The sequence below is a fragment of the Trachypithecus francoisi genome, unplaced genomic scaffold (assembly GCF_009764315.1).
Source record: "Trachypithecus francoisi isolate TF-2019V2 unplaced genomic scaffold, Tfra_2.0 Lachesis_group0, whole genome shotgun sequence".
Lineage (NCBI taxonomy): Eukaryota > Metazoa > Chordata > Mammalia > Primates > Cercopithecidae > Trachypithecus > Trachypithecus francoisi.
This window is the reverse complement of record NW_022681453.1, coordinates 32628078-32653067: the sequence shown is the minus strand read 5'-3', so window position 1 is coordinate 32653067 and position 24990 is coordinate 32628078. Positions and strand designations below refer to the sequence as shown.

The 24990-nt window shown below is 39.8% G+C and overlaps 1 protein-coding gene across 3 annotated transcripts in view; it reads left to right on the top strand.

The window, feature by feature from the left end:
- The window catches only part of PRICKLE2 (prickle planar cell polarity protein 2), a 358609-nt gene that overhangs the window by 158125 nt on the left and 175494 nt on the right, over positions 1-24990 (top strand). The window contains exon 1 of one of the 3 annotated variants that reach the window (XM_033210350.1): positions 23024-23296. The exons of the other annotated variants lie outside the window; for them this stretch is intronic. The gene's annotated coding sequence lies outside the window, so the exon portion shown is untranslated. Of the gene's footprint in view, positions 1-23023; positions 23297-24990 lie in introns of those variants that run through there. 3 annotated transcript variants of the gene reach the window in all.

Below are 24990 nucleotides of genomic sequence, written 5' to 3'. Positions count from 1 at the left end.
TTCACTGGACTGATGGGATATTTTTCTTATAGGATGCAAATGGGTGGTGGTTGAGAGCACTGGGTTCAAGTCCCATTCCTCTTACCGTGGCAGGTTACCTAATGTCCTTAAGCTTTGGATTGCTGCTGTATAAAACAAAGAGATGCTGTCTACAAAGTGCTTAGCACAGGGCCTAGCCTATAGCATGAATTTCATACTTGTTGGTAGCTGATATACTGGGCCTACCCTGAGACATGTTACATTACCACATATTAATCAGCCCCAATCCCTACTGTGGCCTTCACATCAGCCCTTGGAGGCCACCTTACAAGCAGAGGTTTTTATGAGTTTTCTGAGCCCCTGGAGGGCAGTTTTTGTTGAAAGGAAAGATTATTTACAGGTGGCTTTGGTTTTAAAAATTAACATTCAATTAATTAACCAATTCTTCCTCAAGTTCAGCATTCAGTCTTATTATTCTATCACGTTTATAAACCTTCAGTCTGTGTTTACAAACATAACTCTTTATGTTTTGAGATGAATTCATAAACACAAAGTAATTGATTTCTTTTTAAATCATCTGGCTTGGCTCCTTCCTTCCCCAAGGAAAACACCTTTTCCTGTCTCTTTTAATAATTATTGTAATTCTCATAAATCAAACTTATAAATGTGGTGAACATTGACCTAAATATCCTAAAACTATATGTAAATTTCATAAGTTTTTTATTTTTAGTTTCAAATAAGCTTGTACTCCTTACTCGAGTAATTGGAGTAACAAGATGTTTTAAATTGAAATAACAAGAACAACCAGTAATTTGGATGGGCCAAATTCTCTTAAATGTTAAAATGATTAAAGTGCAAAATATTTATAGATTTCATAACACAAACAATATAAAGTTTTGTAATAGGTTTGTTTCCCTTAATCATGTCTGTACCTCATTGTAAATCTGTCCAAGGTCAAAAGGTGCTTACTCACTAAGGAAACACTTGTCTTCTAAGGATACCGTGTCAGCTGGTTGAGATTGCATGATGATTGAAAACTTCAGGTGCGATGCAAACTGGATTCTTGTCCTTAATGCTGTTACCCTGAGTCCTACTTACACTTACTATGTCATTGACTTCATAGATTAATAAAGTGAGTGGTCAGATAGATAGCCTGTGACCCTTAGATTTAAGCTAGACGTTATAGAAGTCTGGAACACTCCAGGCTGCTCCATATTTCCTGCGTGGGGTTTGCATTTTTTTGTCTCTTAAAGTATCTAAATGTTATGCCAGCTAACTCTAATGACCTTTGAGACTGTTGGAAAAAGGCACCTTTTCAAAAACTTTCTGTCTTAGGGCTACACATTTTCTAGATATTATTTCTAGATATTAAAGTGAGAACCTGTTTAACTTTGGATATCTTGACTCACACGTGGTCACAACTTCCAAGATTTTTCTGCCAGTGGGGTTGACTCCCAGTGGGGTTGTTAAACTCCTTTGGTGTTGAAGGCTATCACAACAGTTCAATATTATTCATGTGGTGCTTTTCTCTAACCTAATTATGTAGTGGAAAAGTATTCTAGTTACAGTTGTTTGAAACTGTCTAGATTGTGCCGTTAACTCTTTCATTTTAAAGAAGACCAAAGACAGATGTTCACCATTCAAGTTCAAAGTCAGGTAGAAAAGACCTAAGATATGCCTGGGTTTGTGTTAGATGAAGTGGTTGAGTCTTTGCTTGGGAGACTAATGCTATCCACAACCTCCTTTTTTCATATCCTAATTTTCTATAGATGTCATAATTTCTATGAGAGCAATGATGCAAGATACTTATTTAAATTTTGCCTACATTTTATTATTTGAAAATGTGAGCATGTCTTAGATTATATTGCCATAATTCATTTGAAAGATATTCATGGCCGGGCGCGGTGGCTCAAGCCTGTAATCCCAGCACTTTGGGAGGCCGAGACGGGCAGATCACGAGGTCAGGAGATCGAGACCATCCTGGCTAACAAGGTGAAACCCCGTCTCTACTAAAAAAATACAAAAAACTAGCTGGGCGAGGTGGCGGGCGCCTGTAGTCCCAGCTACTCGGGAGACTGAGGCAGGAGAATGGCGTAAGCCCGGGAGGCGGAGCTTGCAGTGAGCCGAGATCCGGCCACTGCACTCTAGCCTGGGCGGCAGAGCGAGACTCCGTCTCAAAAAAAAAAAAAAGATATTCATGTAAAAGATACTATTACTCTAGTTTTGGCCATTTGAAAAATGCCTGAATTGGGTACCTGATTTAGATGTTACCACTGAAAACTGCTTCTCTGGAATTGAGTTGAACTTCAGGTGCACACTGTAACGTTTATTCATTTCTGTTACAAAACTGTACTTCACTGATATATAATTTTATAAGCTAAGGCTTTTCAAGAAAAGAGTACTTTGTATCTTGCCATTATATTTACCTAAGGAGGGCCCATCTCTGCAACCAAAAGCAAGTCCAATTTTGTGTGGAATTCACACTTAAGTATCTCTTGCCTAACAGAGTTTTCTCTGTTGGGTATGGATTTATTTTGTAGCTAAGAGTAAAAGAAAGTTTTTAGGCATTTATATTTGGTGGTTCCAGAAGTTAACCCTGTCAATGTTGTTATGAGTAATAAATGCAACCCTGTTTCCTTGAAAGAATAAAGAAATGAAGCCATTACCTTCTGTTCACAGTTACTATTAAAACTGCTGTGGTGTGGTCAATCTCTTTATTTTTTTTGCAACATGTTTATCCGCAATTGACAATTTTAAACAATGAAAGATTCTTCAAATGATATAGACACAGTTGTGTTGCACATGTTGTAAATTTCTGTAGAATGCCAAGACACTTGACTTTCTCCCTTTCTCAGGAATCCATCTACCTTGCATTTGAATTTCACACTACCCTACCTGAGTTCTCGCTTGGGCCTCAATGTTGTTGTTGTTGTTCACACTGAAGCACTTGAGAATAAAATCAACCTTTAAAATTTTCATTAAGGTTCTAGATATAGTCATTGCTCCTCAGAGTATTTGAATGTTCTATAGTTCTGGGAGCTTTAAAAAACTATTGAAGTGCAGTTGAAAAAAAAATAAGAGTTGATTTAGTAAATCTTAAAAAGAGGTCAACCTTTTCATTTGGACTTGAGTTCCAAATTTAAGTTCCCAAGTTAGCATTTGGTACTTAAAAGCACAATGGTGATAATTAGGATGTGACTCTAGTTCTTACATCCCGGACTAGGAACAACTTTCTGATTAGCTAGAGTCTCTTAGAATCCTCTCTGATCTACTTGCTCCTATCTCTCTTCTGTGCCATGTCATCAATGCCATCCTTATAGATAATAATAGTAAATCTGTATTTATCTGAGCAAGTTCCCATTCTGAGTGCAACTTTCCTAAGAACAGTGTCAGGGAGGGAAGATTTTCCCTCTGCCCTCTGAGGGTTCAATAATTCAGTTTATGAAACAAACTGATAATAGGCAGATTAACAAGAATAAGGATATCCATGTGCATGAGGGCACCACGTGAAAGAAAAGTGAATATCCCAAACCTAGTGATATTTGGAAGCTCATATACCAAATATCCTTAGGGAAGCAGATAGGAGGAGGTGGGCGAAGTAGGAGAGAGTAAGTGATTCCTGGGAAAGATGAGTAGGCCTTCTGAAGAACAGGCTGTGACAAAAATCTGTCTGGGTGTGGTATCACCTGGAGGTCTCTTCTCCTGTAAGCCGAAGTTCCCTGTTTGGTGAGATTCCCTGGGAGGGGATTCATGACAATTGACTCCCTTTTGCAGTATCTGTCTTCAGACAACTAAGAGGAGCCCAGAGAAAGCCCCTTCTTATATCCACTGTCTCCCAAGTGCCCTCAGTTTGAAATCATCAGCATACCAAAGTGACATATTTGCAGTAGTATCTCCTGAACTCCTTCAGCAGTAACTGTTTCCTAGCTTAGTTTTATCCAATAATTTCATCTCTGTTCATTCAATGAATCAATAAATATTTGAGAACCTTCTATGTTCCAGGTGCTATGCTGGATCTGGGGTTGAAGTGATGGATAAGTGTGGGCCCTGCTATCATGTGGTTTTATATTCTAGAAGGGAAGACCAACGTGGAACAGATAACCATGGGATCATTTAGCCACAGCTATGATGAGCAAATACCATATTGTGCTTAGTACAATGACATTCACTTGCAGACCATATGATTAAAAATTATTGGTAACCATTGGAGAGGAACTTCTGAGATCCAGTTAGTTCAATTTAGACTTCCCTGCATTGTTGGCTAATGGGTTTTTAGAGCAGTTTCCTAGGTGTTTGTCACTTATGCCAAGGTTCAGTCCTGGAAAGTTTTTAAAAGTTAAGATTTAAACATTATCAGCCAACAAACACAAATACTATGAGTTCTCCCTCTTTGTTCTTACTATTCTCACAAAATTAATATGTCTGTGTGTGGCATGATCGTGTGTATATGTTAATATGCATATTCCCTAAACTTCATTTTTTTGGCTCAGGTTTAAGCATTTATTCCTTGTCAATGATTTTTTTTTTTTTTTAATTTTCTCTCTACCTCATACCACTGACTCTATGAAAATACTGTTTTGGTCTAACAATTCAGCAATGACTAAGATAGATTCAAGCCCTAGAAAGGCTCATAAATATGGCCCTAGTAAAGAAAAGTAATGATGAACAAGATGTATGGTGGCAGGCATAAACACAAGAAACTGATCTGATTTTCCTTTTTACAAGCCCTAATTCTGGTCCTACCACTGTAATAATAGATCTTGCTCATCATAGGAAATGACAGATGTATCAGAAGCATCAGAGAATAAGTGATTTCTGGTATACTTTTCATCAATTGATGCTAAAACTTTTATCAGTGCATTTCACTTTGTCTCTTAATATGTGGATAGCAGGGATGTCTCATGAGGGCGTCTGGCAATTGTAGAAGCCTGAACCATGAAGCGGAACATTTCTATCTGGTCCAAATGAAGAGACATCATTCAGATGCAAAAATAGCCAAGTGCCAGCGTGCAGATTAATATTCTGCAATGAAAAGATGTGCACTCTGTCTGCCAGCGCCCAGTCACACATTTGCTGACAAACATTCTCCTCAGGTGGAGTCCTGCCCCCACCTCTGGCCAAGACTTGTGTTTGAGAAGTGTTTCCAGATGCATTCAGTTGCTGACATCTTAAAGAATGAGAGTGGGCTCTTAGGATCCAGCTGTGCAATCTCACTGTCCACACAGGTCCTTCCATAAATGCTGTTATCCCCTTAATGGGGTCTCCTGAAATGCCACCTTGCAGCAGTTCAGGCATTTGCCAAGCCAAATGAATTTGGCAACAGAGAACTGTGCTGTTTCCATACAAAGCTATGGGTGCATTCTTAGTATAAATAAATGGTGCCAATTCCTGCCAGGTGAGCAGACTACTTCTGGAAGCATGTTGGGTGGTTTGGTGGGTTGTTAACAGTTTCAGGCTGCTAGAACCTGAGTTACAAATGCAGATACCTAAGGGGGTGGAAGGCATGTAGAGTGAAGTCAGTGGAGGTAAGAGCTCCCATGAAAATAGAAGGAACTGGAGAAACCAAAGATCACAGGTCTCCTCCCCTGCTTCTGGCTTACTACCACCTTGTGAAAATTTAGGGCCCAGTTTGTCTGATCTTAAATTTCTCAAAAGAAGCTGGAAATTCTGCTTTTTACATAAAATGTGCTAATTTTAAAAAGTCAGCAGCTAATAGAGATGTTTTGGAACATTGCATGGGCCAAACACAACACATCTGTTAGCCAGAGGGTTGTTTTGTGCTAGAGCCTGGCTGCTCCAAGTGTGGTCCTCAGCCTCATCGTCACCTGGTTACTAGTTGAAAATGCAGAATCTCAGGTCTCACCCAGGACCTACAGGGTCAGAATCTGCATTTTAACCAGATCCCAGGGCGTTCCTGTACACATTAAAATTTGAGGATTACTGTGCTGGAGGTCTTATGCAGGTAGTTGCTCACTCAATGTAAGAAGCAGCTTTTTTTTTTTTTTTTTTTTTAAATCATTGGCTAGAAATATTTTTAACAGAATTCCATTTTAAAGTCCAAAAATAACTTCAGGTTTAAACTATTAGCTTAGATGTACCTTATTTGGAGAGAGCTCCTCCCTAAAACCAGGTTATATGTTCTTCCTCTGTGACTCTGTACCACCATGCTCTTATTCATGTTCATCTGTTGACTTGAGGACCCTATGAAGGCAAAGACCATGTCTTATTCTTTTAGTATTTCCAGCACTGTCAGAATGCCCAGCACATAGGAATGTACAATGAATGAATGAATTCTGAGAAATCCCATAGTTGCAATTATTAAACATTTCATGTTAACTTGAAGAGTCTAATTAGACTTGTTAGTAGGAAAATTCCTTCTGTAGCTCCACTGCAGCTGTACCATCTTCTTCTTGTCCATTCCTTTGGGGTATATCTTCTGTTTCACTGCATGTCCCCCTCACTCTTACATTCCTAGGACTTGCCCCTGACCTGGCATATAGCAGATGCTCAGTAAGATCCATCTGATGTTGAATGGATGAACTAGAAAAAACAAAGAGCTCAGTGGTGGCTGCTGTGTTAAATTAGTGCTTCTCTCATCATGATCCTTTAATTACCTATCCAAGTTAGAGACTCATGGCTTAATCATGGACTTAGAAAAAAAACTATGGTATATATCATATATATGTACATCTACTCTAACAGAGTGCTCACTAGCTCTACCCTGAATTTTAATGGGGCTCTAGTGCCCTTAAAGATGGAGTGTGTATTCCATTATGGAAAGATTGGGTTGCATCACTTTCATGTTTATCTTATTCAAATAGAACAGTCAGGAGACCTCTCTTTCTTAGGTATTCTTATGAAATCTGAATTGAATCTTCACTATCCCCACTGATCACATTCTTTATCCACAGATTCTTTGAAATAGCATGTTATTTAAGAAGAAGGAAAATGGAGCCAAGCAGAAACAAAGATAAAATTTCCTATGTTAGTGTTGACTTTTTATATATTCCCTAGAAGGGCTATGATATGGTTGGCTGTGTCCCCACGCAAATATCATCTTGAATTGTAGCTCCCATAATTCCAACATGTTGTGGGAGGGACCTGGTGAGATAATTGAATCATGGAGGCAGTTTCCTCCATACTGCTCTCGTGGTAGTGAATAAGTCTCATGAGATCTGGTGGTTTTATAAGGGTTTCCTCTTTCACTTGGCTCTCATTCTCTCTTGCCTGCTGCCATGTAAGATGTGCCTTTCACCTTCTGCCATGATTGTGAGGCCTCCCTAGCCACGTGGAGCTGTGAGTCCATTAAACCTCTCTTTCTTTATAAATTACCCAGTCTCAATTATGTCTTTATCAGCAGTGTAAAAATTGACTAATATGGGCTATTTGTCAGTGGGGTAAAACCTTTTGATCCAAATACAAATAAGTTGGATTTTAAAAAAATTACAATGGGATATTTTGGGATGCTGTCATTTGATAGAAGTTGACATCTCATAGTTCTTATCTACATGCAATATATACTGACACTCTTGTCTTCTAAGAGAATTTATTCCAGTCAGCTACATTCTCTTGTCCCAAAGTGGAATAGTCTCCCATTTTTTGTATTTGTGCATGTGCTGGGTTTTCTGTTGTTATTCGTTTGTGATTTCAATGAATTGTTTTGGACCTCCAGGGCTGCCTTCTAGCATGGCCATTCTGAGAATCAGACTTCAGTTTTGAAAGGTATAGTAATGACTTTCGGTTAAGAATTTTGTTTTAGACCAAATAGAGCAGAAAACTGGCTTTTTGTTTGTGTTGTGAAAGCTAACCTTTCTGTCGGTTGCGTAAAGTGAAAGAATAATTGTTACTTTTGAGAATTAAAATACAGTTAATAAAGATATTTGATTATAATGAACTAAGGCTTTTATAAAATTTCTTTGAATGACATGGTTGTTAAGTATGCTCTTGAGTTTGTAGCCAACTGTTTTTTTTTCTTATTTTCAGTGTTAGAGAACAGTAACTTGGTAGGCCTTTAATAAGTGTTTGCATAATTAGAGGAAAAGTATAGAAAGATACACATTAAATTATTAATAGTTTGTTACATTAGCAAGGTGAAGTTGAAGGGTAAGAGAAGGAGAGGGAATCATTATTACTTTATATACTTTAGACTTTGAGTTTAAAAAGCTTGTATTGTTTTGTAATTTAATTGACTGAAATAAAATGTATGAAGAATTGAGGAAGTGTATGACCTAAAAAACTTAAATTAACAAGTCTGATTGAACCTTACTCACTTTATGTTTTTGAAGTTAATTCTGAAAGTCATATGTATCAGTGAGAATCTTTTAATGAAATTTGGTGTGTGGATGGGTGGGCACACTTTTGGTCCGCTGTATTCAAGGTCCAAAATGCATTCCTGTGAGATTTCCTTAGGGCACAATAGGATTTTGTGGTGTTGATTACTGACATAACTACTGACATTGATACATTTTTTATAACTATTGTATAAAATAAATATTTCTATGGGAGAAAAATAAATATGTTAAGAGTCAGTGTTGCATAGTTTAGGAGCCAGACTGACTGGGTTCAAATTCTGGCTGTGTCACATTCTAATTGTGTGTGACCTTGGTCAAAGTTACCAGATCTATGTGCTTTAATTCCTTCATCTGTGAAATAAATAATAGTACTGCCCCCAAAGGTTTGTTGTAGAGAGATGAATTACTTTGTTTAAAGCCCTTTGAGGAATGCCTTATATGACATAGATACTGTTATGAGTTAGCTTATGCTGTATAACAAAACATTCCAACATTTAGTAGCTTAAAAAAGCATACATCTATTATTTCTCATGATTTTGGATTGTCTGGCCAGTTCTTCTCATCTGGGCTGCCTTGACTGGGGCTGGATAGTCCAGCATGGCTTCGCTTACATGATTAGTATAATGGCAGGTGAGCTAATAGCAACTGAACTTGTTCCCATGTCTGTGGTCATAGGGTTCTCAATAGCAGCAAAATTCCATTGGTTAAAGCAAGTTACATAGCCCAATCCAGAGTCAGTATAGGAGGGGACTACTCAAGAGCACATGTACAGGTGAGGGCCTTAGACAATTTTTGCAGATAATCTACTTCAAACACGTTAGAAGCATTAGCTGCTATTATTATTATTATTACTATTACTAGTATTATCATCTTTCCAAACATAAAGCTACTGAAATTAACTGCTCTGGACTAAGTCTTTAGTCATTAGCATTTGCTATTTCCAAATATTATGAGAGCCTCAAAAATTAATACTTGCAACAAGAGAGTTTTTAAGAGGAGCTTATTCTGCAGGGCTGAAATTATTATTTTTGTTACAAACTGTAGCTGTCCCTACTGGTCTCCCTGGGAGCATTTTGCAGGTTATAAAATACAGCGATTACTATGGTAATCATATTGCAAGTATAAAATGGCTTTGACCTACTTGTTAAAATGCAGTGTGTATTAAAATAAAGACTGTGAGCTTAAAGCTAAATGAACTCAGAATAAAAACAGAATAGCAAGTCCAAAGTGCTGGGGAGATCTTCAAAGGAAAGGAGGGCATTTGATAAAGAGGATGCATTTTCCCTTATTCTCTTCATTTTCCCCTTGGTGTGATGACTGCTGAAAAATGACACCAGTCTCAGAGAGTGCTTCTGCTCCCAGCCTGACTCGAAGGCAGAATTTTTTTTTTTAATAATAAGAGCTACCATTTGCAGAGCCATTTACTGTGAACCAGGCAGTGTGCTGGGTCTTTCTACACACTCAGTTCCTCATCATGACATGTCCCTGAAACAGAAATTATTTTTCTGCTTTTATAAATGAGGAAACTGAGGCACAGAAAGACTAAATGACTTGCCCCAAGCATAGGAATTATTTCCCTCAAAGGCTTAGATCACTGAGGACCCATGAATCAGAATTGTGAGACCAAAAATAAGTTGGCCACAATTACATGAGTTGATTCCGTTTCCACAAGGCTCTATTTTGGGGACATTTTCATTGCTTTTGTCAATTGAATTATTCATTTATTCAACAGATATTCATTATATGCCTATTGTTTGCCAGACAGCATGCTAATTGCTGTGTTAGTCCACAGACAGGGCCCCTGAAGGGCTTTCCTGTGGTCAAAGAAGGATTCCCACATGTCTAAGGTGGGACTTGGCATATAAGAAGACATTATTAAAGGATAAGAACCTATCTGTTTCAGGAAGCAGTCCTAGTAACAGCAAGAACCCAAGAGGACCTGAAAACAGCTCAGCTTAGCAAGAATGTGGAGACCAGGATCTGCGGGAAAGTTATGATAAAGAAAGTTGGCATCGTAAGCAAGAGTCACAGCTCAAAGGGCTTTGTGAGTTGGGTTTCTTCATCTGAGAGCACAAGGGAGTCACTGAAGAGTCTGAGCGGGGAATGACATGATCAGATGGGTCATTTAGCAAGATGACTGCAGCCACAGTATATCAAATAGAATTGAGATGGGGGTGAAGGGAGGAGAGGCAAGATCTCTGGCTGACAGTCCAGTTAGTAAGACCGATTCAGCAGTGTCAGAGAGAGATGATAGTGCCTGGAGTGGGCCATTGCATCAAGAATAGAGAAGGGCAATAGAGAAGCAAAGAGCATTGGGGATACATGGAAGCTGTTTGGATGGGGAGGGAATGAGAGAGGTTGAGGATGGCATTTGGTGTCTGACATGGAGTCTTGATAGATGGTTCCCCTGATGAGAGGAACTTAGAGGGAAGAAGATGATACATCAGTTGTGGACAAGTTGACTTTGCACCTGTGGGGCTTCCAGGCAGACACACCCAGAAGATAATTAGGACATATGAGTCTGGACCTTAGGAGAGATTTCTGGGCTGGAGATGAAATTTGAGATTAGCAGCACTCCCTCCTCTAGCACTTCTTTGCCTTCCCCATCATCTCTGTCCTCTCATTGAGCTTCATTTTACTGTTGGTACTTATCTTATTTGCTTATTGTCTTTCTGCACCACAATAGAATTTAAGTTTCATGCAAGCAAGGAATTCACTGGTTCACAGCCACATCCTCAACACTTAGAATAGCGCCTGCCTGGAACTTAAAAGAGCTGGTCAGCAGACAGAACCTGATAGATGTCACTGGAAAGAAGGAGCCAAAATGAGCTTGCCTTTGGAGAGTGCAGGCTCTGAGAAGAGACAGGGCCCATGGCAGAAACTTCTTTGAAAAGGAAGGGCAGAGAAAGAGGAGCCATCAAAGAAAACTGAGAAGAAGCCTCCTCTCTTTGCTCTGAGAGAATCTTCAGAGCAAGCGGGGAGGTTGAATGACAAAACATTCAGAACTTTCAGGGATCCAAAACAGAGTGGCTGTTGGGAACATAATGATTTCTAAAAACAGTGGGCAGGACAGAGTTAAGTATATACATGTTCTTCGGGGTTTTTTTTGTTCTGTTTTCTCTCTCTTTTTTTCTCCCTACATTTAAAATTTTTTTCAGCCAAAAGCAAGTGTGGCTTTAGAGCACAAGAAAAGTGAGATGACTGTTACCATATTTAATTCAGCAGGAGGCAAATGGAGTTCATCTTGCAGGCCAGTTGGAATCAATTAATAAGGGCTTTATTTATTTATTTATTTAGAGACAGGGCCTTGTTTCATTGCCCCAGCTGAAGTGTAGTGGCCCAGTCAGGGTTCACTGCAGCCTCAACCTCTTGGGCTCAAGAAATCCTCCCACCTCAGCCACACAAGTAGCTGGGATTACAGGTGCATGCACACCACCATACATGGCTAATTTATTATATTTTTTGTAGACATGGGTTCCCCCGTGTAGCCCAGGCTGGTCTCGAACTCCTGTACCCAAGTGATCTGTCTGCCTCAGTCTTCCAAAGTGCTGGGATTGCAGGCTTGAGCCACTGCACCTGTCCCAAATAAGGGCTTCCTTTATAGGAGAGTTGTGTTGAGAAACATTCTGAGGCTGGTTCCAGGCCAGCTGGAAAGAGTTCTGTGATCATGTAGTGGTATTTGTTGTGGAAGCTGGACCTGGGTGGTGTCATAACTGACAGGCCTTTGCCACCCTCATCAAGAAAATGAGTTGCTACGAGTAACAATTTTCCAGAAACACGTATACTCCATCTCTTACAGTATATGTTTGGCAGATGTGAATTCTGCCTTCCCAAGGCTCTCGTACTCTAGTTGGTAACTTGTGGACCTCTGTTTGGTCTCATTGGCATAACTCACTAGGGAGTTAAATCAGGACAGACTGAAGGTTGACTTTTTACAGGCTGGTAATTTTTATGCCACCCCAGGAAAGCTGTGACTCCATAGCTTTCAATTTTGTTCAGGCTTTCAATTTTGTCCATTATTATTTATTCTTTAGAATAGGTAATTCTGAGAAATAATCAACCCCACGCATTGCAATTATCAGTCATATAAATTGACCTGCTGATAATCACAGAACTGAAAGGAAAGTGTACATAAGCTGGTAAATTCAGGTCCTACAAGTACCAATTCTAGAATTCATCTTGGAAAATGAATCTGAAGGTGAAAGCTTTGTATTATAAATAGATTTTTTAAAAGTGTTCAATTATGAATTTTCAATTCCGTGGTAAAGAGCAATCGGGTCAGTAGGGATAAATGATGTCTTTGGATTAAATTATTTTAGTTAATAGTTGCTCTGCATTCCTCTACCTCTGCTGATCATTCTAGGAAAGGCAAATTCTTTTGCTGCTCTTCCAGAGGAGGGCAGAGTGTTCAATGGGCAATAGAAATGGAAGGCTTTCTTTTGGAAACCTCCCAAATTCCGTCACCTAACTAGGAGTTCAGTAACTAGAGGCCTCAAACTTTATATCCAGAGGGGAGCAGCAGCAAAGAGACTAAAATGCAAAGAGCATTGAGACTTTATGATTGGCAGCGTATGGTAATTGTTCATCACTTGACCCTGAGAGAGAGAACGCTCTCCTGTAAGTAAGTACTGATATATTAATAGGTCTTTGAATGCGAGCAAGTTGCTCCAAGTCTTTCAATCTGAAGGTGAATTTTGGCAGTAGCATGCAATACATCTTCTCCCCTTATTCAGAATGGTAAGTAGGGAATCATGGTCGTCAATTAGTCAAGATTGAGTAAATGGCTACAGTTGGTTTAGCGTTGTTACAAGCATTGTGAGAAATTCTAGAGGGCCTTGAAGATGTGACCTTTATCTTCCCAGTGCTGCTTTTTGCAGGAGGAGGGGAGGAGAGGAACAGATCAAAAAAAGGAAACAAAAAGCTCCCCAAAACAAAAAGTCATGCAACCATTCAGGAGATAGTCAATGGTAGACAGGATAGTAGTTTATCAACATGAGACATCACATAAAGGAGAGTGTTTGGGCCACAGGTTCAGAGAGAGAAAATGAGAGAAAGAGAGAGAGAGAGAGTGCACACAAGAGAGAGCCAGTGGATTCCCATCAGCATGGCCAAATGTGGTGCACACCTCCAAAGTAATGTGCCTAAAAACAGAGGGCCAAAAACTCTTTCCACAACTACCAAGAAAAGAGGCATCAAGATTTAGATCCAGAAAATGCAAATACTGACACCTAGATTCCCTATACGTACAAGTTACCTCTTCTAGAAATGTTCTCAGAGCTTGAGAGGCATCTGTTTCCCCTCTGTCCTGGAATGTTTACTTTTTCAATTTAGGGGCAGTCAAATTTAGATAATATAAATAGTTCAATTTCCTCCCTCTTTCCCTCCCTCAAATGTAGTCAAGAGATTCTATTCAGTCTTCAGAATTCATTATCAATTTACTAACCTACTTGATGACATAGTGGAGAAATAATAAATATATTAGTTGGGTTTTGAGAAAGCTTTAAAAATACAATTTCTAGATCCTATTCCAAACATAATAAATTTGAATTTCCAAGAGTGAGACCCAGAAATTTATGGAATTGTCAAATTCCCAGCGTGGTTCTTATGTCGACAGTCATGGTCAAACATTTAGAAATGGATAGAATGGATGGTACATGGCAGTAAGAAGCAGATTGCATATCTCTAATATCTGCACAAGTAGGGATGATCTAGGTACTTGCCCTTGGTACTGATTTGTTTATTGAAAGGCTGAATGAAAAATTTAAAAATAAATAGAACTACACTTGAAGTCAGATGCCCAATTACCCAGCTGTAGAATAGACAGTGTAGTGAGAGATGTGTAGAGGGAAAAGAAAACACACACACACACCACACACACACACACACACAAAAGAAAAACAACTGATCTTAAACAGGTTTTGGTCAACAGTTCAGTGTTTATCAAATTAATATGATGTTGAAATCATGTTTTAGGAATGAGGGGGGCATAAACCCACTCCACCCTGCCCTGGACAAATCATGCTTGAACGTTTTTTATTACTAAGACCATTTTCAAACATAATAAAAAATCAAAAGAACAGTGCAGGCCAGGTGCAGTGGCTCACAGCTGTAATCCTAGAACATTAGGAGGCTAAGATGGAGGGTTATTTAAGGCCAGGAGTTTGAGACTGGCCTGGACAACATAGCAAGACCACATCTCTACAAAAAATTTAAAAAATTCACCAGACGTGGTGGCTTGTGCCTGTGGTCCGAGCTACTTCAGAGGCTGAGGTGGGAAGATGGCTTGAACCCAGAAGTTCGAGGCTGCAGTGAGCTATCATTATGCCACTGCACTCCAGCCTAGGTGACAGAGTGACCCCCTGTCTCTAAAATAAATTAAAAAGAGAGACCTGTACAATGCATCTCCACATAACAGATCTAACAAGTATTGAAGTCTGGCTACATTTTCTTCCCATGTCCCAATTTCCTGTTGCTTGACCTCCCTCCCTTTATCCCACCTTCCTGCTTCCTTCCTAAATGTTTTAAAGCACATCTCAGATGTTGTGTTATTTTAGCCTTACATATTTAAACATGTTTCTCTGGAAAACATGGATGTGTTCTTACCTAACTACATCTCACCTGACATTATTGACAATAATTCCTTGTTCTTGTTTAATTGGATGTCACATTTTGAGTGGCTGGGGTGGTAAAAAGGTTTGAAACAATGTGCCACAAGCAGCAGTTAACAGAACTTGAGTTGCTAGAAGACAAGGCTCAGGTTTGAAACGATGTTGAGTGGAAGAGGGGCTGGACTTGCTTTCTGTGATCTGAAGTGGAGGAATGCTGGCTTGTGATGAACTGCACTGCCTCAGGAGTTTTCTCACCTGGAGGGTGGAGTGTGAGACACTGCGGAGAGGTTTGACATGCTCGTTTTATGGATATTTATCAAGTGCCTGCTATGTTAGATCCTGAAGATGATGTGAACAAGACGACAGATGCAATCTCTTCCCTCACGGAGTTTTGAATCTATAGCACTGTTTCCCAAAGGGTGAGATGGGTGAGGGGGATGCCGGGTCAATTCAAGAACTAACATTGAGTTCCATGTAGTTACAAACATTCTCTTTTCAGTCTTCCAAACCTTGTAAGGCATCAAGGAGGAGGTCTCATTTGAGGATTAAGGTTGACACACCTCTAAAATTTCATCATTTTCTTTTCTAATGAAGCAAGAGCAACTTCAGGTTCACAGTTTTTAGCAGGCAACAGTACCTCATGAACTATTTTTTGAGCAATTCACTAAACATATTTATAAGAGCAAGTAAGATAACGGGCAAATATTTAATACAGGAATAATTAAAACCAAAATGTTACGACGGATGGTTTTAAGTTTTGGGGTTGTGTCTGTTTTTGTTTTCCACTTTTTATATTTGCATACAATAAAATTAATTCTTAGGTTTATACTTGCATGAGTTTTTGCAAATGCATATAGTAATATACAGTATGCTTAGAGTAATACACTGTAATATAACCATTCCTACACTCAGAATACAAGTCAGTTCTATCACCTTCCAAGATTTTCTCATGCTACCTGTGTGTTTATAGAAATTTCTGCACCCCCCCGCCCCAGTGCATTTTAAATTCTCAACTCTCCTCACCTCCCATCCCCAGCTCTTGGCAACTGATCTGCTTTCTGTTTCTATAATTGTGCCTTTTCTGGAATGTCACATAGTGCAGTCATACAGTATATAGCCATTTCAGTCTATCTCATTTCACATAACGTAATATATTTGAAATTCATCTGTCTTATTGCATCTATTCATTTGCTTTTTTTTTTTTTTTTTCTTTTTTGAGACAGAGTCTCACTCTGTCTGTCGCCCAGGCTGGAATGCAGTGGCGAGATCTCAGCCCTCTGCAACCTCCACCTTCCAGGTTCAAGCAATTGTCTTGCTTCAGCCTCCTGAGTAGCTGGGATTACAAGCACGTACCACCACGCCTGGCTAATTTTCTTGTATTTTTAGTAGAGACGGTGTTTCGTCGTGCTGGCCAAGCTGGTCTCAAACTCCTGACCTCAGGTGGTCCACCTGTCTCGGCCTCCCAAAGTGTTGGGATTGCTGGCGTGAGCCACCACGCCCAGCTTTATTCATTTCCTTCTAACTGCTGAGTACTATTTCATTGTGTGGATGTATCACAATTTGTTTATTCATCATAAATAATAATATAAGGTATATTCAATATGACAAATAACAAACATGGTACTTAGTGAAAGCAGATTAACAGATACACTGAAGGTGATATGTCAATGACTGAATTTTGGAGGGGATAAAAACTAGTCTAACAAATGTATGTATTACAGAGTTGTTTGGGTAGGCCATGTTTTAATTTCTTATCCATACCTTCATCAGTGCTTTTAATTGAAATATAAATATGGTTCCAGTTGTCTTAAGTCCGAAAATACCTTTTGGCTTTTTTTTTTTTTTTTTTTTTGTGACAGAGTCTCACTCTGTTGCCCAGGCTGGAGTGCAGTGGCATGATCTTGACTCACTGCAACCTCCACCTCCCGGGTTCAAGCGATTCTCCTGCCTTAGCCTCCTGAGTAGTTGGGATTACAGGCACCCACCACCACACCTAGCTAATTTTTTGTATTTTTAGTAGAGAAAGGGTTTCACCCTGTTGGCCAGGCTGTTCTCAAACTCCTGAGCTCGTGATTCGCCCCCCTCAGCCTCACAAAGTGTTGGGATTACAGGTGTGAGCCACCGCATCCAACCTTGGTTCTTAAAGTAACCCAGGATCTCCAGAGCATCCTTTTGATAATCTCTTCACTTATTTTCATTCATTCCCTCCTTCCTTGCTTCGTTCCTTCTCTTCTTCCTTCCTAGCCTCCTTCTCACTCTCTCTCTCCTGTCCCTTCCCCCTAATATTTCACTGGAGTTTATATAACTGAATTAATTAGACCTATTTCTCAAGGAGTTGGTTTTCCAGAAAATTCACTTTGCAGTTGGCATGACAGAAGAGCTGGCATATTAATCAAATGCTACAATTTGTTCTTTGTATCTGAATGAAGCTGAGGTTGGACTTAACTGCTTATCTGTTGTCCATTTGTACCATTCTGTCCTTTGCAGCCAAGGAGCCTGGATTGGATTCTTTGTGATTAGACTGGGTGATGGTTGTAAGTGTTAATAGATTGGGCAGAGACCTACTGAATGGGGACAAACCCTATCTCCTTAGTTACTGTTACAGAGTCCCCAGGATATAAAGTGTCTGCATGAAAATAAATAAGAGCTTTTCTTTTCCTTTGTTTGACTGATGATATCTATACCATTTAATAGAATAAAATGATAAAAATCTTTGTCCTTTCTTAAATAACATGTTAATTGCTGTTTTATGCATTTATTCATTTTGTGTTTCTGAAATATATTCAGTTTGTAGACATTTCTGTCCCTCAATGCATTTTAAATTCTCAAGCATCCTCAAATTATGTATATTTAATATAATCTTGTATATGTGGAGGGGGATACACTTTGTAGCTAATGGGGAGATCAAAGTTACTAGCTTTCTCCATTTAGTCAGCTTGTTGCAGAATACAAAGGCTGCTCAAGGATTTGAGTTCATATCTTAAAAGCTCATCAGAAATATTCTAAGCTATAGATTTTTTTCTCTCTCAGCAACATTTCAGATATGGAGGTTCTCCTCGGTTGCCCTTGCTAGTGTTGCTGAATTTAAATGCCACAGGAAAAAAAGATCTGTTCTGTTTTTTCATCTGTGGAATGAGGGGGTTGGACTAGATGGAAGATGTCAAATTTGTAGCATTAGTGCTGTCACTCCTTATCCATCCACATGACAGACATCACTAACCAATCATAGCGTGCTTTCCTGCCAACACAGCATGACTTCTTGTCAAGTCAGAACTCCAGGAAGCCACTACTAATCAATTGATGCTAGCCCAAGACATGAGATCTATTTCCATTGTGAAACAAGTGGTGTTTACTCCCGGGAGTATACTCAAGATGGTTACAAAATTTAGGTACTCATTGGACAGTAGAAGGAAGAATGTCAGAGTGCCTTGTTTCAAGTAAAGAGGATCTCAAATTACTACATTTTATGCTCCTGAAGGCAGGGATTGTGTTTTCGTCTTGTTTTTCCGTGTATACCCAGCCTACATGGTTAAACTATATCCCGTAGTAGATACTATATAAATATTTGTTAAGTAGTGCATGAAGGAATTAACGGAAGAGCATGTCCTTGCCCAATTCTTTTCTCTCTAAGACTTTACAGTTCAGTGCTTCTTCCAAAGGGCAGGCACAACCTTTGCCATGACTCAATTTCATTCCCTTTAGTTCAGGCCATTCCTCCAGGTTGGCTAGATAGCTTTGTGTTCTTCTCCACCAAGCATTGGCACAGCCCAGCAATGACTGGCTGGGCTTTCCAAGTTTCCCCTCCATCTATTATCTCCATCATTCACAAACCTATTGAGTAATGCTGAGGAGGGTTCATTTAATCCTTCTCCTGCTTGATCCTGAATTCTTTCAACTTGATGTGTAATTGGGAATCTGAAGGTTTAATGATATGAACAAGAATTTTGTCACAGATTCAAGCTTTAACACTGGAGATAATCATTTATTTGATACTTACCATAGGTAGCTCGTATTAGTTGTAGTTTGGGAAGTAGGTTTGAAATTATTTTATGGAAAAGACCGGGTCTGATAACTCTGTATTTTGATGATGACATGTCTTTCATATGGTAGATACTCAGTAAACAATTTCTATTTCTCAGGGTAGTTTCATGAAAGTAGACTGAAGTCTCTGTCTTTAACTGTTAGAAGAGAATCATTGAAAACAGAAGGGTTTTTTTTTTTTCTACTCAGGCACTGGATTTTATCTAATCATAATATTGGATACCTATTTAGTAGAAATTAATTATGGGCTAGACACTCTGCTACATGCTTAATATATATTCTCCAAACAGCCCCAAGACTAGTGATAAGATCCCATTACAGATGAGATAAATGAAACTTGGAGAAGTTACACAACCTTACCAAAGTTACAAGATAACAAGTGGCAGTACTGAGGTTTAAAGGCAGGTCTGATTCTAATCTTTTCTCCTAAAGATACCAGGTCCCTCATGGCAGATGTGACTTACTGCAAGAAGCCTTCCCTGAGCCACCACCTCTCCCTGCAATGCTAGTTGAGACATTCTTCCTCTGAGTTTCCATAGCAGTTTGTATTCCCTTATTATGATGTTCTCCATTGTGTGATAGCTGTTTCTACCACCAGAGTAAGATCCCTGAGGGCAGGGACTTGGGGCTTTTTGTTTTGTTTTGTTTTCTGTTTTTTGCTGCTTTTGTTTGATGGATGAATAAATGCATCTTTCCCAGGAGATCTCTGCCACTTTGCCCTGGGCATCTGGACACCATAGAAAATATACAGCTAAGTCTTCAAGAACGTGCTATTGTTTTGTATTCCTTATATTTGGGGATGAAAAATTCAGGAAAACAGATTCCAGTTTCAAATGTGGGATGGCAGAAGTTGCCTCTCTTCTAGATTACAAAGTGCCATCTGCTACTTACCACTGTCAAAGAATTATCACAGTGTTTTATTTTTCCCCACTTCTGTTTGTTATTAACTATTGTTTTTTGAATAATTAACACTTGCAAGTGTTCTGTGTTTATCCTGGTTGAGATGGCTTGTGCTTCTTGAATGGGAGGATTCATGATGTTTAAAAATTTCAGAAAATTCTCAGCCATTATATCTTCAGTTATTGGCTCGTCCTGATTTCTCTGGTCTCTTCCTATGGGAGTCCTATTACATGTATGTTGGGCCTTCTCATTCTATTCTCCATATCTCTTTATCTCTCAGATATTTTTCAACTCTTTATCCTTTTGTGCTTTATTTGTGTAGTGTCATGAGATCTACATTTCTCTCTTAGTAGTGTCTATTTAACCTATCCATTGAGTTTTTAATTTTAGTGGATCTATGGAGAGGAATAGTCATCGTGTCTTGTTCTTTTTTAGGGTTTCAATTCTAGCTTCAGTGTTTTAAATCCTTATAAACTTATTCCATGTTCCTTTTCAGAATTTCAGTTGTTTTATGACTTGTAATTCTTGAGCCTCTTATTCTTTTATTCATTGACTTGTAACATCAGTTTCTTGGATGTTGTATAATTTACTATTGGGATCTCATGCTTGTGGGATTGGTTGTAGCATGGGTTGTAGAAGTGGCCAGAGAAACCTTCATTTGTTTCTATGAGGCATTCCTGGCATGTCACGAACAGGACTAATTTTAATATTAATTTTTTTAGTCAAAGCTTCCTGATTTTGACTTTTGTTATTCCTAGAATCTCAGGAAAGACACAGGCCTAGGATTTCTCATTCTCAGTTAAAACATTTCCCTCTCACCCAGAATACAGGAGAGACAGACAAGTTTTGCCTAACTGGTTGTCAATTCTTCCAGTCTGTTTGTTCACTGAAGGTGCAGCCCTCAGTGAATATTCTTGGCTTTCTACAAAGGTCTTGTAACAGCTTCCTGCTTCTCTTTGTCCCAAGACCCAGTCTGTCTCCTATGTGGGCATTACAATCCTAGCCCCTAGGGAACCAAGACAACCCTTTTGTCTGCCACTAACCACTCTTCCCTCTCTCTCATAGCCACAGCATAACTTTGCATGCTTCTTACTCTTGTTTTTAATTACCTGTTTATTTCTTGGTATTTTCCTGTTTTTTGTTTGTTTTTTAAATAAACAAGTTTGTTTGTTTTTTAAATAACGTGTTTTAAATAAACAAGTTTGTTTGTTTTTTAAATAACGTGTTTTAAATAAACAAGTGTGTTTGTTTTTTAAATAACGTCTCATGCTATCACCCAGGTTGAAGTACATTGGTGCTATCATGGCTCAATGCGGTCCTGAATTCCTGGGTTAAACCAGCCACCTCAGTCTCCCAAGTAGCTAGGACTACAGGTGCACACCACTGCACCCAGTTAATTTTTTATTTTGTGTAGAGATGGTGTCTTGCTATGTTGCCAAGGCTGATATTGAACTCATGGCCTCAAGTGATCCTCCTGGTGTGGCTTCCCAAAGTGTTGGGATTACAGGCGTAAGCCATAGTACCCAGCCTTCCTTTCTTTATTGTGAGTCAGCTAGGCATTAAAAATAATTTGTGTTATATTTTATCTAGCATGTCTAGGTATTTGAAGGGTTGCAGTTTTCAGGTGGTCATCATTTGTCATTTTTCCAGAACCAGGACCTTAGTACAAGCTCATGGTAAGGTTCAAATAATATACAAGGACATATGATGAAACATTAGTGTCCTTATCCTCTTAGATCTGCCTAGACCTCAAATCACCTTGTCCGTAATAATAACCTTTACAATTTTCTTACGCATAGTTCTGGAAGTACTTTTTGCATATACAGCATATGTATGTGCACATAATACATGAATATGGTTTGTGCAAGCAGAAATATGTTTTACTATCTGCACTGTGCTTAGCAATGGAGCTCACTGCTTATTGATGCACTTAGTTCTGCTTCTTTCTCATGACTATATAGTATTCTATTATATGGATGTATCATAATTTACTAACCTTGTCCCCTATTATTGGATAATTATGTTTTCAGTTATTTTGATATTATAAACTATCCTGCAATAAACATTCCTTTACGTATGTCTTTGCTTGTTTATCCTTTAGCATAATTCACTTCGTCTGTTTCCTTCCTTCTCTCCCCTTCTCCCCCCGCCACCACTGTGGGTTCCTTGTGGTCAATGACTTTATCTTTCATTGATGATCCTAGTACCTGGCATGGGGCCTGGCGTTGAGTTGGCACTTAACTCACATTTGTTTCATTAATAACTGTGCTCACTACAAAGTCAAATCAGCAGTCAGACTCAGTTCAAATTTCCAGGAAATGTATTTTAATTGCAGTAATAACAACAGCTATTGACTAGTCAGTTGTCCGGGGTTACTGACTGAGCACCTCCTCTAGACTAAACATGAGCTCATGTAATCTTTACTACAACCCTATGGATAGTAAATTTTGTGATCTAAAATCTAAACTAAAATACAGGTTACCTACCTGTAAGAGGCAGAGTCCATATATGAACACAGTTTTGTGTGAAATTAATGCCTGGCCTTTTGACTGTTCTCTTAATTAACAATTGTACTGACCAACATGGGACATATTTCCATTGTTCATTCTTTCGTGTATTCATTCATTCAGTCAATCAACAAACATTTACTGAGAGCTCACCACGTTCCCGTAGGGAGTGATATGTCTTGATAAAAACATCCCTACCTTGGTAGAATTTACAATGTAAAGGGAGTGACAGATTAAGCAAAAAAGTAAAAATGTGATGAGTGGCTGAAAAGAGACATAAGCAAAGGCTTTAGGAGCACCAAGAGCAGAGAGCCACGAAGGCCTCCAGTGTCTATGATAAACTGGATGAGCCTTGAAGGACTGCAGTGGGTTCGGAAGGACCACAGGAGGGGTGAAGCCTAGGAGTCCAGCATGCACCCTGTTCCTTGTGTGCACGGCACAGTCCAATCTTTCTCTTACAGCCACTGCCAGCTTTCAGGACCTCTGGTCTGAGGGCCAGAGAGCCTGTGTCCTTCTGCTTTGGAAAGGTGGCTCAGCACTCCATTAGCCCTTTCTAATTTTAAAGTAGTAGCTCCCTTGATTGAAATCTCAATTTGGGAACAGGCCTAGGATTGGCCTGTGGCTCGAGATTTTCACCAATAAGCGGAGTGGGAGGTGGGGAGGCGTCCCTTTAAGCAGCCGGGAGGCAGCCCAGAGAGCTTGAAGCTCCTCTCCCCAGGACCTGAGCGATTTTCCTGGATCCGGAGCTGCGCACAGAGCAGCTGCCGCCCCGGGAATGTTATCCCCCTTGTGTGGAGCCCCTGCAGGGCCCCCTCCGGCTCCGGGCAGTTGGCTGCCGACGCCCCGCTGGGTTCCTTAGCTGCAGCCACTACCCCTGCCCCTGGGTCTCCAACCCCCTTTCCCCGCCTCCCCCCAGTTTCCCGGGCAGGCGGAGGCGCCGCAGCGTCGGAGCAATGCAACGCTAAGCCGGGTAAGTGGCCCCCCCATAGCTGGGGAGCACGCAGGGGGGCGCAGGGGCATGTTTGCTCTTGGTTTCAGAAGCTCCCCTGAAAAAGGGGCCTTGAAGCTGGAAACTAAGCTCTGGGAGAGATGCGCTTTGCCACCCAGACGCTGGAAAGTCAGGAGCCCCGCGGTGGGGACCTGGTGAACTGAGGGTCTGAGTGTCATCCACCTTTCGCACAGCCACTTTATTAACCAACAATGGTAATCATAATATCACGAGGGGATGGTGGTGTTATTGTATTAGGACTACCTAAAGGGGAACATGAAAACATCCCTGGACTTGCTTTTTAAATATCCTTTATTATCTTAGAATTCATTTTTCCCTAAATATTTCAAAGGTATTTAGTGTTAATGACCTAGTTATTTTCTATTCAAAATATTTCTTAACATCTCCAGGAAGATCTACTTTAAAACATGACTTACTTCTTCCCACATACCTTTATGTTTTGAGCTTATATCCCCGAAAAGAGAAAAGTTGTTTATTTTCCCAGAACTTTAAAAATTCATTTCTTTGCTTCTTGGTGGACTTCGGTAATAAAGCAACTCTGGATTTGTTAATGTGTTCTTTCTAAATTGGGGTAGGTGGAGAAGGCCCCTCTCCTGGCCCTTTCTAGCTCTACATGGGAGAGTGTATAGTTTGGAGATGAGAGAGTTAATTCTTACTCTCCAAGTTACCAAATGCACCCTCTTAGATGCTGCAAGAGTCAGGACTTGGTGAAGGCTGGGATTACAAATCTGGGGTTCCTGGGCAGCCATGCCCTGGGAAATTTTAAAACCAAAATAATCAGGAAAGATTGTGGGTAGGTGCTGGGTAAGATTTAAAAGATGCGGTTTCAGCTCCCCCCACCCCACCCATCTGTTCACTTGTGTGTACCTAAGCAAGAGGTTGAGAATCTAATGCAGAGGGTCAGAGTTTACTTTTTTTTTTTTTTTTTTAAGATGAGGCAGCTGGAAGACATGCCTTCCAAAATTGGAGCAGAGTCTGATGTGTGGATTGCCAAATTCCATTTCCGCCTATATTAAATTATGTTGGCTTCTAGAAGCCCTCATTTTGCTGGGCTGGCCTTTATTTGCAGTTGTTTAGGTGGTGTGAATCATTTGTATACTTTGAGTTCCCTGCTTTCTGTACACAAATGTTTTTATCTGTGCAGCTAGTTGAGTAATTAGAGACATGGACATGGCCCTGTCTGTACAGACAGAACAAATACCATTTGGGGAAGATCTGGGCCTTTCCTTTTCAAATCATCAATTGCCAAATCTTCCCAGCCTGTTGGGCAATTCAGATAAAGGTGTCAAATGAGCTGGGCAGTGAAGAATTTATATGTGCAGCTAATTCTGCTCATCCTACAATAAAGCATCTTCCCATGGGGCCAAAAAGTGGGGGTTAGGGAGGCATATAAAAATGATCCTGTGTTCTTAGTCACTGATTACCCAGCTCTCCCTGGATTTCTGAGAACCTGCCAGGAGAAACTGTTGACTGGATGGAAGTTTCAAGAAATGCAGAACAGAAATCAGGACAAGCCCTCCTTGAGCAACTTTTATTTCTGTTTGGAGGAAAGGAACACTTTGTTAGAATAACAAATCGTGGCTGCTTTTCAAGACCAGAAAACGGTTCTTGTTCTGAAGGCAGGTTCGTTTTAAGAGTGTGAATCATTTGTTTAG